Consider the following 17,174-nt stretch of genomic DNA (forward strand, 5'->3'; position numbering starts at 1 on the left):
ATTAAAAAGAGGAAAAGCTGTTTCATATTGTAAAAATTAAGATCAGTTGGCTCATTAACTAATCTCTGCGACATTGATGCAGCAATATTTACACGAATCAACTGAAGGACTTGATGCTTGACAGCTTTTTTAATTTTCATTTGAAGATCACAGATTGCCCTGGTGGAAAAAAAATTAAATCAATAGTATTCACTTACTGGGAGGTGAATTATTGATGGATTTTACAAGAAAGCGATATGGCAGAAGGCACCAGCTGAACATATTGACTGCTGTTGAATTCAAATCTTCAAGATGATCACGACCCTAGTTGGCAGAAGTGCTGTACATGAGCTGTGAAAGATCAAGAGCATTGAAGTGTTAGGAGTCCTTGGGATGTGGAGCTAGGAAAAAACAGATAATCAACAGCAACACAGTTTTTAGGGGCTGTTTTCTTTAAAAAAAAATTACAAGTGCACATTGAGCCAAACAGGAAGTCATGTATCAATTTGATACATAAATAAACTGAAAACTGCATATTGGAGTTGAACTCCAAAGCCCAGGAGATTGGCAAGGCCATAAACAGCACCATCAGTGCTATTCTGGAGTTGGTTTCTTTATGCCTCCTCAATGTATCTATCTCTTATCTCTGCCTCTCCATTTCTGTGTAAACTTTTGTTTCTTATTGTGCCTTGCTGAGTGTTCTGTTACTCACCTGTGCATGGTGTCCCTTTTACTCTGAGTGCATTTTTCTTGTGCATGTAGCTAATCAAGGTTTACGTCAAATGAAATTAAAACAATTGCTCCATTTTACATAATGTGACACTTACCAAATTGTGTCTATCAACTACACCGTAGCAACTGCAAGCTATACAGCAAGGAGGCAGAGAAACTGATCATTATCAGTAGATAATAAAATAGATTGAAAACCAGTGGTCTAATTTACTTTCTTGTAAGCTAAGTTAAGAGATGCAGGCAAATTTTCTTTGAAGAGATTGTCAAAGGTCGTCAATCAAACTTTACCAGAACAGCCAGGAAGATGGTATCATTTCTCCTCCGATCTTTCCTGACCAACTTTCCCATTTACAGACTTGGTTATGAAACAAGTTTAGGGCTGATGTCAAGGGACAATTCACTGAAGAAGTGACAGACAACTGAAATGATCACCTGGGTAGAGAAGAAGAGGTAAAAATGCTTGAATCATTGAAGAAACCGCTGGATGCAGTGTTTGGGGAGATTGTATGTTTTTAGGCAAAGATGAGCTCCATTGCCTCCTTCAACTGTGTTTTATCTTTGTAATGCCTCTCTCGCTCTCTCTTTCTGTGTTAGTTAGGAACTCAAGCAGATGTCTCACTTGTCCTCTCCGTGGGTGGTTTGCACCATATTTACTGTTACAAGAAAAACACAGTCTGATTATTTCAAACTGAAAACAGATGGGCACATTGTATATGGAGGGAGCAAGCAACTGGAAATTGAAATCTAAGCACATCTATCGAGGCATTTTACAATCCCAAACTTGTTGATGTTTCATAAGTGGCATGATGTACTACATAAAATAATTGGGAACCTCAAACACTCTGTGTAATAGATAGACTTGTACGCAGAACTCTTGGCCGGAATTTTATGCCAATCCAGTGAGCCGGATGGTAGCAGGGGGGTTGGGTAAAATGGAGCGGGAGGCCTTCCCGCCCAATTTTACGTAGGGTGGGGGGCGATAAATGGGCCGCCTGCCCCAGGCCAATCAAGGCCCTTAAGTTGCCAATTAACGGCCACTTAAGGGCCTTCGCCCGCCTCCATGGGGATTTTACCCATGGCAAGTGGGCGTCCTGGAGCCGGGGAAAGGCTGCCCAATGAAAGCTGGCAGCGTCTCAGCGCCCCGGGGTTGTCCCTGACAAACGGGCACAGGGTGCCCGATTGAGGGCCACCCCCACTTCCCCAACCAAACCCATGACCCAAGATGGGTGGAAGTCCCGCCTCAGAACAATCAAAGCCCGGGGACCTGTAAAATGTTGGACGGATCCCCAGGCTAGGCGGAAGCGGGTTCACCACCGGCTTTTATGTCGGCGGCCAGCTCCCATCTGCACCATGTCAAATCCAGCACCTTGACTCCAGTACAATTAAAATACTGAGGTCGAGTGGGATGGGTGGAAAAATAAGATTGACAAGTACAAGATTCTTTTCCAAGAGTGCCCACCTTGAATCTCCTCTGGGATTTCTGTTTCTCTCTCTTATCTCCTTCACCTTCATCACTTTCTGATTCCCTTCTTGTGCTTGATCATGTGTCTGCTCAAACTTAATTTCACAGACACATCTCTTTGCTCAGCAGCTGTCTCTGTCTTATGACACCTAAGCTCCAGCTTAAATGCCACACAGTTTCAGACCTACCCTTGAACACAGATATCTTCATGATATTCAGCACTCCTAGAAAGATTGTTTCCAGAGATCCAAGCTTAAAACAGGATCTACAGTAGTTTGCTTAAGGGGAATCTCATCTTCTGAAGTTAGATAAAACTTTGACTTTTTCAGTTTCTGCAGACAGTAAAAGCTCCACCACCAAAACTTAAAAATGACTGGAGATTTCTGTCAGTGTTGGTCCCATTTTCTAATAACTAGTTGGGAATGGATGGAATAAATATGCCTCCAAATAAAATGCAGCACCAGCATTTTATTTCTTCATTTCACCATATCAGTTTGACTTTCCTTTGGGTAAGGAATTGTAGTTTTTCTTTGAGAAATGAAGACAATTGGTGACCTTCCAGTGGAAATGACTTCCTATGGGATAAACTTTTAAGAGGGATTTGTTACCTTTTTGTATTTATAATTGACTGCACACTGAGAACCCCTGTCATTTTGTTAGCTTCTGAAAAGGTTTTTTCAGGCAGGAAACTTTGTTGCAAACTTTTTAGGAGTTGCTGGGTTAGATTTTAGCCTTCAACGCTTGGGTGGTAATCCAGTGGAACAGATAAACTGCCATTTGTAATACACATCGGGATGTCATTTCTGGGAGAATCAATTTGAGTGAGTGACTTTTAGTATTATTTAGTTTAGTATTATTTAACCCTTTACTACATAAGTTTATTTTTAAAGATACTATTAGTAACGCCTGCTTTCCTGCAGACCACCATAAAGTAGATGTATCCCTTTTCAGATGTGGTACTTGTTTTCTCAACCCTGTTGTGTATATGGAATCGTACTTGGTTTTCGTAACAATTATTCCTTTAAAAAAAATCCTGGCTGTAAATTAGAGAACAGTATCTGCTTGAGAGTGATTGCAAAGCTTGTAATTAATCAGAGTTCATGCAGCACTATAAACTGTGACAGCAAAGCTTAAGTCATTTACAACTCTCCTCTGAATTTCAAGATCAGATAGCTCTCCTGAAACCACTGCTGAATGTGTTTGATGTAAATTTTTATGGAGTGGGTTTATTCAACCTATTGTGCCAAAAGAACATCTGTCTGGACGTAGATAGATTGATGGGTGTTTCCCTTCTTCAAATTGAAGCATTTAAGATTGTAACCTGACTGCAAATTTATTGGCAAATTAACCAAGGAAATTAATGTGTGTATGTGTGTCGACATGTGCATACACACACATACACACAAATGTATATCTGCAACATAGTAGCATACTGGGGACTGAAATGACATTATACACTGTGAAAAAGGATCTCGGGTGATTTATCAGTGCCATCTCAATGCTCCAGGTGAATTACTGACTTGGAACCCTCTACACAAATTCGCTGTTTTCGGTTATCCATTAGCATGCCGTTCTTGCTCCCTCCCTTCTTCCATTTCCCCAAGGAGTGAGATGACTGATGGCAAACACACAGCTCATGTGAGCAAATCAAATGATTTAAAGGGAAGTTGCATTGGGTTCCAATCCATTTATGGATTGGAGAGGGAATATCGAAGCTTGTGTGTTTGACATTGATGCACAGTGGAATCCTGGAATAGGGAAATTTGGAACAAAGTTACTCATAAAAGAAGTGTCTTAGCTGGTTTTACATCAAATAAATATGATTGTCTATTTTTTTATTCATTCATGGGATGTGGGCGTCACTGGCTAGGCCAGCATTTATTGCCCATTACTAATTGCCCTTGAGAAGGTGGTGGTGAGCTGCCTTCTTGAACTGCTGCAGTCCATGTGAGGTAGGTACACCCACAGTGCTGTTGGGAAGGGAGTTCCAGGATTTTGACCCAGCTACAGTGAAGGAACAGCGATATAGTTCCAAGTCAGGATGCTTTGTGACTTGGATGGGAACTTGCAGGTGGTGATGTTCCCATGCATCTGCTGCTCTTGTCCTTCGAGGTGGTAGAGGTCGCGGGTTTGGAAGGTGCTGTCGAAGGAGCCTTGGTGCGTTGCTGCAGTGCATCTTGTAGATGGTACACACTGCTGCCGGTGGTGGAGGGAGTGAATGTTTGTGGATGGTGTGCCAATCAAGCAGGCTGCCTTGTCCTGGATGGTGTCGAGCTTCTTGAGTGTTGTTGGAGCTGCACCCATCCAGGCAAGTGGAGAGTATTCCATCACACTCCTGACTTGTGCCTTGTAAATGGTGGACAGGCTTTGGGGAGTCAGGAGGTGAGTTACTCGCCGCAGGATTCCTAGCCTTTGACCTGCTCTTGTAGCCACGGTATTTATATGGCTACTCCAGTTCAGTTTCTGGTCAATGGTAGCCCCTAGGATGTTGATAGTGGGAGATTCAGCGATGGTAATGCCGTTGAATGTCAAGGGGAGATGGTTAGATTCTCTCTTGCTGGAGATGGTCATTGCCTGGCACTTGTTTAGATTAGAGATACAGCACTGAAACAGGCCCTTCGGCCCACCGAGTCTGTGCCGAACATCAACCACCCATTTATACTAATCCTACACTAATCCCATATTCCTACCAAACATCCCCACCTGTCCCTATATTTCCCTACCACCTACCTATACTAGTGACAATTTATAATGGCCAATTTACCTATCAATCTGCAAGTCTTTTGGCTTGTGGGAGGAAACCGGAGCACCCGGAGAAAACCCACGCAGACACAGGGAGAACTTGCAAACTCCACACAGGCAGTACCCGGAATCGAACCCGGGTCCCTGGAGCTGTGAGGCTGCGGTGCTAACCACTGCGCCACTGTGCCGCCCACTTGTGTGGCGCGAATGTTACTTGCCACTTATCAACCCAAGCCTGGATATTGTCCAGGTCTTGCTGCATTTCTACACGGACTGCTTCAGTATCTGAGGAGTAACAAATGGTGCTGAACATTGTGCAATCATCAGCGAACAACCCCACTTCTGATCTTATGATTGAAGGAAGGTCATTGATGAAGCAGCTGAAGATGGTTGGGCCTAGGACACTACCCTGAGGAACTCCTGCAGTGATGTCCTGGAGCTCAGATGATTGACCTCCAACAACCACAGCCATCTTCCTTTGTGCTAGGTATGACTCTAACCAGCGGAGGGTATTCCCCCTGATTACCATTGACTCCAGTTTTGCTAGGGCTCCTTGGTGCCATACTCGGTCAAATGCTGCCTTGATGCCAAGGGCCATCACTTTTACCTCACCTCTTGAGTTCAGCTCTTTTGTCCATGTTTGAACCAAGGCTATAATGAGGTCAGGTGCTGACTGGCCCTGTCGGCACCCAAACCAGGTATCACTGAGCAGGTTATTGCTGAGCAAGTGCTGCTTGATGGCACTGTTGATGACACCTTCCATCACTTTACTGATGATTGAGAGTAGACTGATGGGGCAGTAATTGGCCGAGCTGGACTTGTCCTGCTTTTTGTGTACAGGACAGACCTGGGCAATTTTCCACATTGCCGGGTAGATGCCAGTGTTGTTGCTGTACTGGAACAGCTTGGCTAGGGGTGCAGCATGTTCTGGAGCACAGGTCTTCAGTACTATTGCTGGAATATTGTCAGGAACCATAGCCTTTGCAGTATACAGTGCCTTTAGTCGTTTCTTGATATCACGCGGAGTGAATCGAATTGGCTGAAGACTGACATTTGTGATGCTGGGGACTTCAGCAGGGGGCTGAGATGGATCATCAACTCGGCACTTCTGGCTGAAGATTGTTGCAAATGCTTCTGCCTGATCTTTTGCACTGATGTGCTAGGCTCCCCCATCATTGAGGATGGGGATATTTGTGGAGCTGTTTAATTGTCCACCGCCATTCATGGCTGGATGTGGCAGGACCGCAGAGCTTAGATCTGATCTGTTGGTTATGGGATCGCTTAGCACTGTCTATTGCATGCTGCTTATACAGTTTGGCATGCAAGTAGTCCTGGGTTGTAGCTTCACCAGGTTGACACCTCATTTTGAGGTATGCTTGGTGCTACTTCTGCCATGCCCTCCTGCACTCTTTATTGATTCCCCAGCTTGATGGTAATGGTAGAGTAGGGGATATGCCGGGCCATGACGTTACAGATTGTGGTTGAGTACAATTCTGCTGCTGCTGATGACCCACAGCGCCTCATGGATGCCCAGTTTTGCATTGTTAGATCTGTTCTAAATCTATTCCATTTAGCACGCTGATAGTGCCACACAACACGATGGACAGTATCCTCAATGCGAAGGTGGGATTTCGTCTCCACAAGGACTGTGCGGTGGTCACTTCTACCAACACAGTCATGGACAGATGCATCTGCGCCAGGCAGATTGGTGAGGATAAGGTCAATAATGCTTTTCCCTCATGTTGGTTCCCCCACCACCTGCTGCAGACCCAGTCTAGCAGCTATGTCCTTTAGTACACAGCCAGCTCGGTCAGTAGTGGTGCTACCGAGCCACTCTTGGTGATGGACATTGAAGTCCCCCACCCAGAGTACATTTTGTGCCCTTGCCACCCTCCGTGCTTCCTTCAAGTGGTGTTCAACATGGAGTACTGACTCATCAGCTGAGGGTGAGTGATAGGTGGTAATCAGTAGGAGGTTACCTTGCCCATGTTTGACCTAATACCATGAGACCTCATGGGGTCCAGAGTCGATGTTGAGGACTCCCAGGGAAACTCCCTCCCTACTGTAGACCCCTGTCCCGCCACCTCTGCTGGGTCTGTCCTACCAGTGGGACAGGACATACCCAGGGATAGTGATTGCAGTGTCTGGGACATTGTCTGTAAGGAATGATTCCGTGAGTATGACTATGTCAGGCTGTTGCTTGACTAGTCTGTGGGACAGCTCTCCCAACTTTGGCACAAGCACCCAGATGTTAGTAAGGAGGACTTTGCAGGGTCGACAGGGCTGGGTTTGCCGTTGTCATTTCCGGTGACTGGGTCGATACCTGGTGGTCTGTCTGGTTGCATTCCTTTTTATTGACTTCGTAGCGGTTAGGTACAACTGAGTGGCTTGCTAGGCCATTTCAGAGGGCATGTAAGAGTTAACCACATTGCTGTGGGTCTGGAGTCACATGTCGGCCAGATAAGGTGAGGACAGCAGATTTTCTTCCCTGAAGGACATTAGTGAACCAGATGGGTTTTTACAACAATCGACAATGGTTTCATGGCCAACATTAGACTAGCTTTTAATTCCAGATTTATTAATTAAATGCAACCTTCTGCTGTGGTGGGATTCGAACCCATGTCTCCAGATAAATACCCTGGGTCTCTGGGTTACTAGTCCAGTGATAATACCACTTTGCCACCACCTCCCCACAGACTTCAAAAGGTCTCTAAATACAAACCTCTGTGTATCTGGTTAGACCTGGATCTTCTCACCTGGATCCTCCAATTGCTAGTGTGATGAATATACAGATTTTCTCAAGTTGGACATCAAGTGCAATGTGACTCCATCTTGTCTATTGGTAGGTTTATCCATTTAGTAAAACCTCAGGTCTAATTACGCTTTCAGCAGCATTACCTTCGTTATTGACTTCAAACTGAAGTCAATAGAAAATAATCTCCCCTCTGCTTGGTTACGTTTAGCCTTCTCTTAATAGAATTAATATTGCTGATTTAATTTTAGACAGTTTGCAATTGGGAGTTTTGCTCAACAGATCTAATAATGTTTGCCTGAAAAGAATCCGATTCATTTGAAAATGGGAAAAAAACACAAATTTACATCTCAACTGGTTATTTGTAGTGCTTTCAACTTGAATGGAATCAAATTAGTTCAATGCAGAATTTGGCTGAATTTAATTTTAGTGAATCTTTATAATGTAAAAGCAAAATAGGGTGGATACTGGAAATCTGAAAAAGAAACAGAAAATATTGGAAACACTCAGCAAGTCTGGCAGCATCTGTCGAGAGAGAAAGAGAGTTAATGTTTCAGGTCAATGACCTTTCAACAGAACATGATCCTTGTATCCAAGCTGTTAATTTAGTATGGGGAAGTCTCTGCTGAAGCAAAGATCTTTTTATATAAAAGTGGGTCAGAAAACACTTTCACTTATTTCGCTGACTTATTCCTGCAATTTTTTCCACACTTCTTTTGGAAGTCACTCAACATGGAGTATGCTTCCAACCATGTCTGGTGATGACTCATGCTGGATTATTGTTCTTGGGATGCTGGCTGGTACCACCACCACCTTTGCAAAGTGATTCTTCAGATGTGGGCTTAGAAAAAAAGTATTGGACTATTCAACACTGATGGTAGAACAACACAAAAAAATCTGATCCTGTTGTCACCTTAAGATAACTAGACAAGGCGGCTTGGGAGGTGGTATAGAGATTTGTAGTCTCAAAAAAGAAACCAGAAAATGTTTTGTTTTAATCATAGTGAAATTAATTTTTGTTGCAATTTGGGTGTTTTTTTCCAACAAAGAAATTTAAATCTGCAATTCTTTTGATTGAAACCCAGAATAATTTGGTAACCGAGTTGACATGCTGACGCTTGCTGCTTCTGATCATAAGGCTCTTCGGGGAAAATGCATTTGGGTAGACATGACTGAGCTTTTAATGCAAATCTGCAGCACAAAATTGTCCATTACTCTGCATTATAAGATGTTGTATTGACAATTCTAGTCAGAGACACTATAGAAGTCTGGTATGGGAAGTGGAACCTATTAATCAAGCAGTTGGGCTCTAGGTATGTTTTTGTGGCAGAGAAGAAGAAGCTTTAGCCTTGATCTAATCTACTATAACTGACTTGGCAGTGTTCAATAATTAAAACAGCTGTATGGCTGATTACAAGTTCATCACTGAGAACACTTTACGATTCTTATAACAGACTATTTATATGCCATTGCAATGTGAACTTGGTACACCACGAGCAGTCGCTTCCTAATTGTACCTTTGGTCTGATGCCAAACATCTGGGACCAGATCTAAGGAATATTTAGAAATTCAACCACAATTGATGTCCTATTTAATGGTGTTCCATCTCCATGTTTTTGTAAGGAGTTCTGTATTTTAAAGATTAAATACATTAGTTAGAAGCTATTCGTATTCAGATCTGTTTCATTATCTGACTCCATTTAAATATTTCAATTTTAAACCGATACACTGAGCCTTTATTTCAGCGGGAGATCAGTGGCTTTTAAGTATCTTTCCCAGAAAGCGAAAAACAGGAAGAGTGATTCTGACTTATCGAAGCAAGTTAGTTTGGAAAGTACTCATCCCAAGCACTGCTGGTGCCATCACTTGTGTGTCAATTATTTATCCATGATTTTTGGCTAAGATCAAGTGTTTCTTGTTTCTTGAAGGTTTAACAGAGAGAGAGAGGAGAAATTGATGTTACACATGATGATGAGCTGTCGCTGAACCACTTCATCTGACTGGAATCTTGGATGTTGTTAGCTTCCTGTGGAGCTTTTCCAAAAGGACAGGGGAAACAAAAAAAGATACAAGCTATGAGTCAGAGGGGCTTGTGACAGAACCACTATTGCCTGCTGGAACCACATAGCTAGCTAAATTAGGAAGGCACCAGCTCACTGAGAATGATTCCCAGCCGACTAGCGGCAACAAAAGAACTTTTATTCCTGTGTGTGAAAGAGAGCTGTGGTTAAGCCACTGATGACTGGGAATTGCTTTTATGCCAACTCAAGAAGATATCAGCTTCCTAAGGGCTTTTTTCAGAGGGTAGGGGCAACAAAACATTAGTGATCAGATGAAGGGTCACTGACGTGAAATGTTAACTCTGCTTCTCTCTCCACAGATGCTGCCAGACCTCCTGAGTATTTCCAGCATTTTTTGTTTTTATTTCAGATTTCCAGTATCTGCAGTATTTTACTTTTATTATATTAAAATATTTGTGATGTCTGGGAAGTGCTTGCTCCAAGTATTCTTGACAGCAGTAGTTGAATAACCTCCTCCTCTCCTTCCCTTCCTGTTTCACTCTGAAAGCTCTGAAGCTTCCTCTTTGCTGCCTGTCCCATTCCCATGAAATGGGTGATAGAAATTAAATGACCCAACATGCCTATTCTTTGTCTCACACAAGGTACACTATTTGCTATTTTGACCCAAGTTTAGTAGAATATTGTGTAAATATTGTAACATTTATTTTAGCTTGTATCACTAGCATCTTAATTACAAGGTCTTGGTATTATATTCCCCAGGTTCTGATACTCAGGCTTGTATGCTGCATTTGAATTGCACAATTGGTGATGAGGAAAATGCCACACATCTGTAACGTGATGGTGTATGTTGTTGAATATTCTCATACCTGGAAGTTCCTATGGTGGCTGTCTTCAGTCTCTCACTAAGTGTGATACAATGCGATATGCATGGTAGAAACTAACTGGGCATGGAAGAAGATGCAAAAGATTGTGATTGAGCATTACATAATCTAGCATACCTATTGTACGTGGCTCAGTCAGAGCTTTAAAAAAATCGAGACAAGATAAGGTGATTTAAAGCATCCTTCAAACCTTGGATTGTCAGCCATGTTGTTCACAGTCTGTGCTTGTTCACCATGCAGCTCAGATGTGTTAATTAATTGCATCTCCCTGTATCGGTTAGATGTTTTCAGGGAAAGTCGTTATCCTGAAGCTGAATGCTGGGGCTGAATTTTCATCCTGAGGTGGAGTCAGGTTTGGAGGCAGGCAATTTCTTGCTACCAGCCGGCATGCTAGTCTGCCAGCATGTTCCTACCTCCAGCCTATTTCCAGGGAGGCAGTGGGTAGCCAGTTAAAGTTCCAATTGAGGGCACGTTTCGGACGCCGTCTGGGTTTTCTAGATGACATTTGGACCCCTCGATGGGGCTGGGGCCTGTAGATAGAAATGATGATGGCCTCCCGGTGGCAGGCCTGGGAGGCAGAAGCGCAACTTACAAAGCAGCCCAGCATGAATCCACTGGGCTGCAAAGGCCACAGCCGCAGCCGTACTGCGGAGTGTGTTCCCCTCCGCAACAATGGTCTGACAGCTGTGAGCATGGTATATTTTGTAATATTTACAAGTCTTCAAAAGGTGCCTCCATATTAAGGCACATCATGGTCTCCCACCTGGAGCAGCAGCAGCAGCTGCCTCTCCTGGTGGAGCTGCTGGCTGCCCCGAGCCTCGGGCGCTCCCATTGGCCCTCCTGGCTGCAGAGCCTAGCCACCATCCTTAATTGGACGGGGCTCCCGGTGGCAAACTTATCAGTTCTGATGAAGGGTCTCTGACCTGAAACGTTAACTTTGCTTCTCTCTCCACAGATGCTGCCAGACCTGCTGAGTATTTCCAGCATTTCTTGTTTTTATTTCTTATTTAGCCACCTCCTCAAAAGTCTCCTAGGGTCCCGCCACAGCACTTCCAAGTTCCCAACCCGGAATTCAGCCTGGCATTGGGATCAGGACCCTGATAAAATGTGGCCTATAGTCTCAGATTGTTTGGCTATATAGTATATAATACATTGAACTTAGCATCAAAATAGCAACTGGACTCTTATTTTGCATCTGGATGAGCACCTTCAGTATTTAATCTCGAGAGACAATGTATTCAGTCCCTGTTTTAATAGAATTTTGATTTGAATTGAGCCATTTGTGTATTTATAGAAACACTGAAAATACAAAAAAGATCTGGTCGTGTCAGGCAAACACCCCCACCCCCATCTGCCAAGACTGAGGCACACATTATTTTGCCACATGAACATTAAAACTTAAAATTGCAAGCCCCTAATTGGAAAGATATTTGCATAGTACCAGACAATGTGGAAACAAGGGAAACCAGTCCCTGCCCCCAAAACACAGAAGAGACCTGGTCAAACCAGTCAGTCACGTGACCACCTGCTGGCCAACTAGGGGAGTTTTAAACTGGAAAAGCAGATTTTGAAGAGACAAAGCCATGTGCTCATGGAGTAAAGATCTCTACTGGAACCGAAGCAAGAAGACCTCTCTTCTGCCTGCTTCTGTCTCCTTCCCACGCAACAGAATCTTGTGAAAACACATGAAACTCAAAGAGAGAAAAGTTTCCTATGTGAATACGGGTTTTTAGAAGACTACTGGGCTCCAACAAAAAGCAAGACTACTTACAAAAGGACTACTGTGAGCTCAAAGCATCGTAACAAGATATTGCCTCAAATCCTCTCTGCTATATTTTCCTCTCTTTTCTGTCCCTATCTGCATGTTTATATCGCGCGTGCATGCTAGCATTGGTGTGTCGTATATCCATAGGCGTGAACCGTATTAGAGTTTAAGTTTAAGGTGGAATAAGTTTCATCTTTTTTAAACCAAAGAAAGCCTGCTCGTGCTCATTTCTTTGCCTTATAACTGGAAAGTTGTGAACAAGGATTCACAAAGGAGGAGCTCAAAACACTGTTTAAAATTAAACCCTGTTACAGTAAGACCAGGTGAAGATAGTAACAGACTCCTAGATACCTTTTGCACCTGGTCATAACAGAAATTTGGGTGCTAGCATCCAGGATTTTACCCACAGACAAATGAGTGAAATTGGAAGTGGGAAGCCAAGTTGTTCCCAATCAAAAAGAGCAAAATATCAATACAGGTTTTCTTGTGTGGTTATGTGTGATTGAATACTAACATGTCTGCAACTGAAGCTAGTCGCTCTCCAAGCCAGGATGAAGTAACTTGGGATAAGTTAAAAGCACTGTCGATGGAGCAGTTGAGAAAAATGGCTGAGCAGTGTGGGATCACTGTACGTGGCAAGGCTAGGAAGTCTGAACTCCTAAGACGAGTGGCCAACCATTTTTCCCTTGAATCTGAAGAAGCAGAAACAGGGTTAGAAGCAGAATCAGGGTTAGAAGCAGACCCAGAGCAGTTACTGCTAGCAAAGATACAATTGGAACAAAGGAAACTTTAGGGGAGAGGGAGAAAGAGAGGGGCTTCCAAAAGAACTGTGAAGAAAATGAAAGGCAGGAGAGAGAGAGAGAGAGAAAAATTTCCAGAAAGAATGCCAAGAAAGAGAGTTGAAGCGGCTTGAGTTAGCTAGGGGGCGACAGAGTAACCCCAGTGAAAGCATGGCCAATATGGAGGAGCGCAATTCAGGACTGGATACAAGATTGCTAAAATGCACTCAATTAATTCCAAAATTCAATGAGGAAGATGTGGAAGCGTTTTGCGTGTCTTTCGAGAAACTGGCAAGGCAGCTAAAATGGCCAGCTGAGACCTGGTCTCTCTTGCTACAAAGCAAGCTAACTGGAAAAGCCCATGAGTTTTATTTGCTGTTGCCAGATGAGAGTTCATCAAATTTTGAACTGACCAAAAATGCTATCCTCGGGGCATATGAATTAGTACCTGAAGCCTATCACCAAAAGTTTAGAACTCTCAAAAAGCAAGTCAATCAAATTTATTTAGAGTTTGAAAGAAGTAAGCAGCTGGATTTTGACCAGTGGCTGCGAGCTTTAAAAATAAGCTATGAGGCTCTCTGAGAAGTAATGCTGTTAGAGGAATTTAAAACTCTCCCATTCTCAATAAAAACCCACGTGGAGGAGCAGCGGTTTCAGGGAGCCTGGCAAGCGGCTGCTATGGCTGATGAGTTTGCTTTAATTTATAAGTTGGTCTCCCAGGGGAGAACCTTTCCTAATCACACCCACAAATCCGAAAAGGACAAAGGGTGGGAAGGTGATATCTGCCCAGGCAGTCCTGGAAGAGAAAGGAAAGTAGGAGACACAGGGGGCACTCTTCCAGCCAAAAGGAAAGGTGCTGTGAGCAAGTATGAGACCCGGAGACCTGTGTGCTTCTATTGTAATAAGGCAGGGCATTAAAAAGCTGACTGCTGGAAACTAAAGGGGAAACTGGTATGGTTAATCAGGGCACACCCCCTCAGTGAAGATGAGGGCCTGATAGAAAACACGGATGAAGGTTATCCGGGTTTTGTTTCTGAAGTGAAAGTAACCCCATATCCCTCAAGTGGGGCAAGCAAGCCCACAGTGATTCTTAGGGTCACAGGGGCCACCAGATCCCTTTTACTGGGAAAAGGCCTAACCTTTGGTGCAGTGAACACCAAAATGGTGGTGAATGGTATTGGAGGGCAGTGTATGTCTGTACCAGTACATCGAGTGCACCTGGAGTGCGACCTAGTTTCGGCACCGGTGACTGTAGGGGTTTTCCCCAGTTTACCTGTGGACGGGGTTGACCTGCTCCTAGGTAATGATCTGGCGGGGGTGAAGGTGTTAGCCCCACCAATAGTGAAAGAAAAACCGCCGGAGGTCAGAGAGACAGGGCGCTGGCAGGAGACGGTCTCCTGCAGTTTCCCTGAATGTGTAGTGGGTCAGGCCATAATCAAACCAGCTCCTGAAGAGGAGACTGCATTGACACTGCAGGCAAGTGACCATGAGGTCTGCCTGTCCGAGACTTTCTTTGGAAAGTTAGGAGACCCAGGGAATGAATTAAATGGATCATCCCTAGCTGAGGCTCAGCGAGCTGACCCAGTATTGAAAGAGTTAGCACAGGCTGCCCTGTCTGAAAGTGAAGCAGAGGAAGTCCTTGATTGCTACTGCTTAAAGAAGTACTGATGAGGAAATGGAGTTCTCCTCACAGACCTGAGGGCAAGAAGTGGACAGTAGTTCACCAGTTCGTGGTGCCAGAGGTACTGGGGAGAAATACTAGGAAGGGCCCATGTGACGACAGTGGCTGTACATGCTGGTATACGAAAGACCAAAGCCTGCATAAGACAGCGGTTTGACCCAGTCGTGCATTTTGTGGTTGAGCCAGATTTGATGGTGGATGGTTAAACTGTTCGCCATATCCTTTCAAATCTGCGTCCCTTGGACTTAAGGGAGCGGAGATGAGGGCTGCACCAGGGGAACGACCAGCGTGAGAGAGAGTAATGGTTTTATTAGGGATTAGAGCATCAAAGGTGGAGGTAAGGGTGCGGTTGAGCAAATCAGTAGCTGCAGAAATGTTGTGGTAGGCGGAGGGCCAAAGGCGAGACAGTTGGGATTTTGAAAGTGCAGTTGTAAGTGAATTGGCAGATAGTTTTTCCAGGGACAAATACAGAAGTAGGTAAGATTGGGGTGTGGAAGGGGATGTGGGTGGTGAGTGATGTATAGAAATCATCAGAGATGGCCTTTTCTGTATTGATACTATGGGACTAACAAGACCATGTGAGATGGTAATGTCTAAGGGGTGGCAGTGAATATGGGTTGGGAGTTTACACGGAGGCAGAGATTTAGGGAGGATAAGAGCGTAGTGAACTCAGCAGAGAGATCATGATGGGTTGAGATGGGGGTTGAAATCACTGAGGTTGAGAAGTCGTTCAGTACAGAGAATGAGGGAGGAAAGCGGTGATAACATTTTTATCGTACTTGGGAGGACGGTAGGGAACAAGGATTTTGAAAGAGAAGTGAGATGCTCAAAGGGGGAGAAGGTGACAGAGGAGTAGGAGACGAGGTGAAGGGATGATATGGTGATAAACACCACAGTGCCACCACAAAAGCCTTGGCGGGGCAAGTGGTGAAAGATGTATCAGTTGCCAATCCATATCACAAGGTTACTTCCCATTCCATGCACTCTTATTTTTTCCTCATAATTTTGTGTGCGTAACCTTATCAATGCCTTCCAGAAGTCCATATAGTCAACACCCATAGATAATGTTTTATCTGCAATGCCGGTGACGTCTCCAAAAGTTCAAGTAGACTAGTAGGGCATGATCTACCCTTCACAAATCACTCTGACCTCTTTCCTGCCAACGAATCCTGGGCCAAGTCAAAGATTGAGTATTGGATATTGCGCTCCCAGATGCTGCTCTCCAGTCTTTCAATAGGTAAACTGAGAAAAACCTCAGTTAGACAAAGCCAGATAAAAATCATTAACCTGCTTTATTTTACTGGCTGCAAGTGAACATGCAGAGAAACTGTTATAGTCAAAGCTTATTTCACTTACCTTAAAACCTCTCCTCATGAATAACAGAAATAATAAACTCTGCTGCTTAACATTTATTTGGCCAGTCCAACGTTGAACAACATTTTAAACATGCTTTGGTCACCTTGTGTTAAAATAAGTTGCCTTGGCCTTTTTACTACTTTTCTGTTAGCAAGCCATTCAGACTGATCTTGAATATGGATTTTTTCAATAGCCAAAGGAAGCTTGACATAGGATGATAAATTAACTTTTGTCCTCCATTATTTGGGTAAACACACCTTCAATACTTGACTTATAAACAGACTGTCGTCTGTTTATCTCAGCATTTGAGTATTTGGCTGCAAAGAAGACTCTGAACCAATTTGAAGCCACTTAATTTTAAATAAAAGGCTTATAATTGTAACTTCCAAATAGTCTTTTTTTTCAAAAAACGGTTAAAAGATCCCAAAACATAACTATGTAGCTAATGAGAGATGCAACCCAAATGCACTTGCCCTGCTGTACAACCAGAGCTTGGGACCAGAAAATAAATGCAGGAGTCACCTCAATAATGTCAGATCCCACATACAAAAAGGGAAACATTATTTACTCATTGGCTTATTGGGAAAATTTGACATTATTTAACAGGACAAAGTTAAAAGAATAAATTGAAACCTTTAAAAGAGGACATTATTAATATCTAATGCTGAGGGATATCAAGTGTTACAGATGTATTAATAGCAATACTTGAATTTTTTTTGATGCGTCAAATGACATTTTCCTCTTGCAGGTTTCAATAAATTACCAAGTGCTGTGCTAGTTAAATATTGCAAGAATGTCTGTGGCCTCATGTAACAGTTTCACTGATCACATTTCATGCAACTAACTTCATCGGATTATCTGGGAAGTAGCAATTGATGAAAGTATCACTTTCTTCAGAATTTGCTAAAGAGCTTTCTAGAAATTGTAATTCAATTTATGATTTGTTTTAATATAAACATAGATTTGTACTGGTAACAAATTAGCCATAAATGTTCACATATGTACCATTTTGCTGCTTCGAATT

General features: G+C 43.4%; 1 long non-coding RNA gene across 2 annotated transcripts in view; it reads right to left on the reverse strand.

Annotated features, from left to right (window-relative positions):
• Positions 1–16,310, reverse strand: part of LOC137381617 (uncharacterized) — a 29,921-nt gene extending 13,611 nt beyond the window's left edge. For both annotated transcript variants that reach the window (XR_010977195.1, XR_010977196.1), the window contains exons 1-2: positions 16,151–16,310; positions 198–330 (exon numbers count right to left, since the gene is read on the reverse strand). This is a non-coding gene — a long non-coding RNA (uncharacterized lncRNA). The remainder of the gene's footprint in view (positions 1–197; positions 331–16,150) is intronic.
• Between the last annotated feature and the right edge of the window lie 864 nt (positions 16,311–17,174).

Source organism: Heterodontus francisci, chromosome 22 (assembly GCF_036365525.1).
Source record: "Heterodontus francisci isolate sHetFra1 chromosome 22, sHetFra1.hap1, whole genome shotgun sequence".
Taxonomy (NCBI): Eukaryota; Metazoa; Chordata; class Chondrichthyes; order Heterodontiformes; family Heterodontidae; genus Heterodontus; species Heterodontus francisci.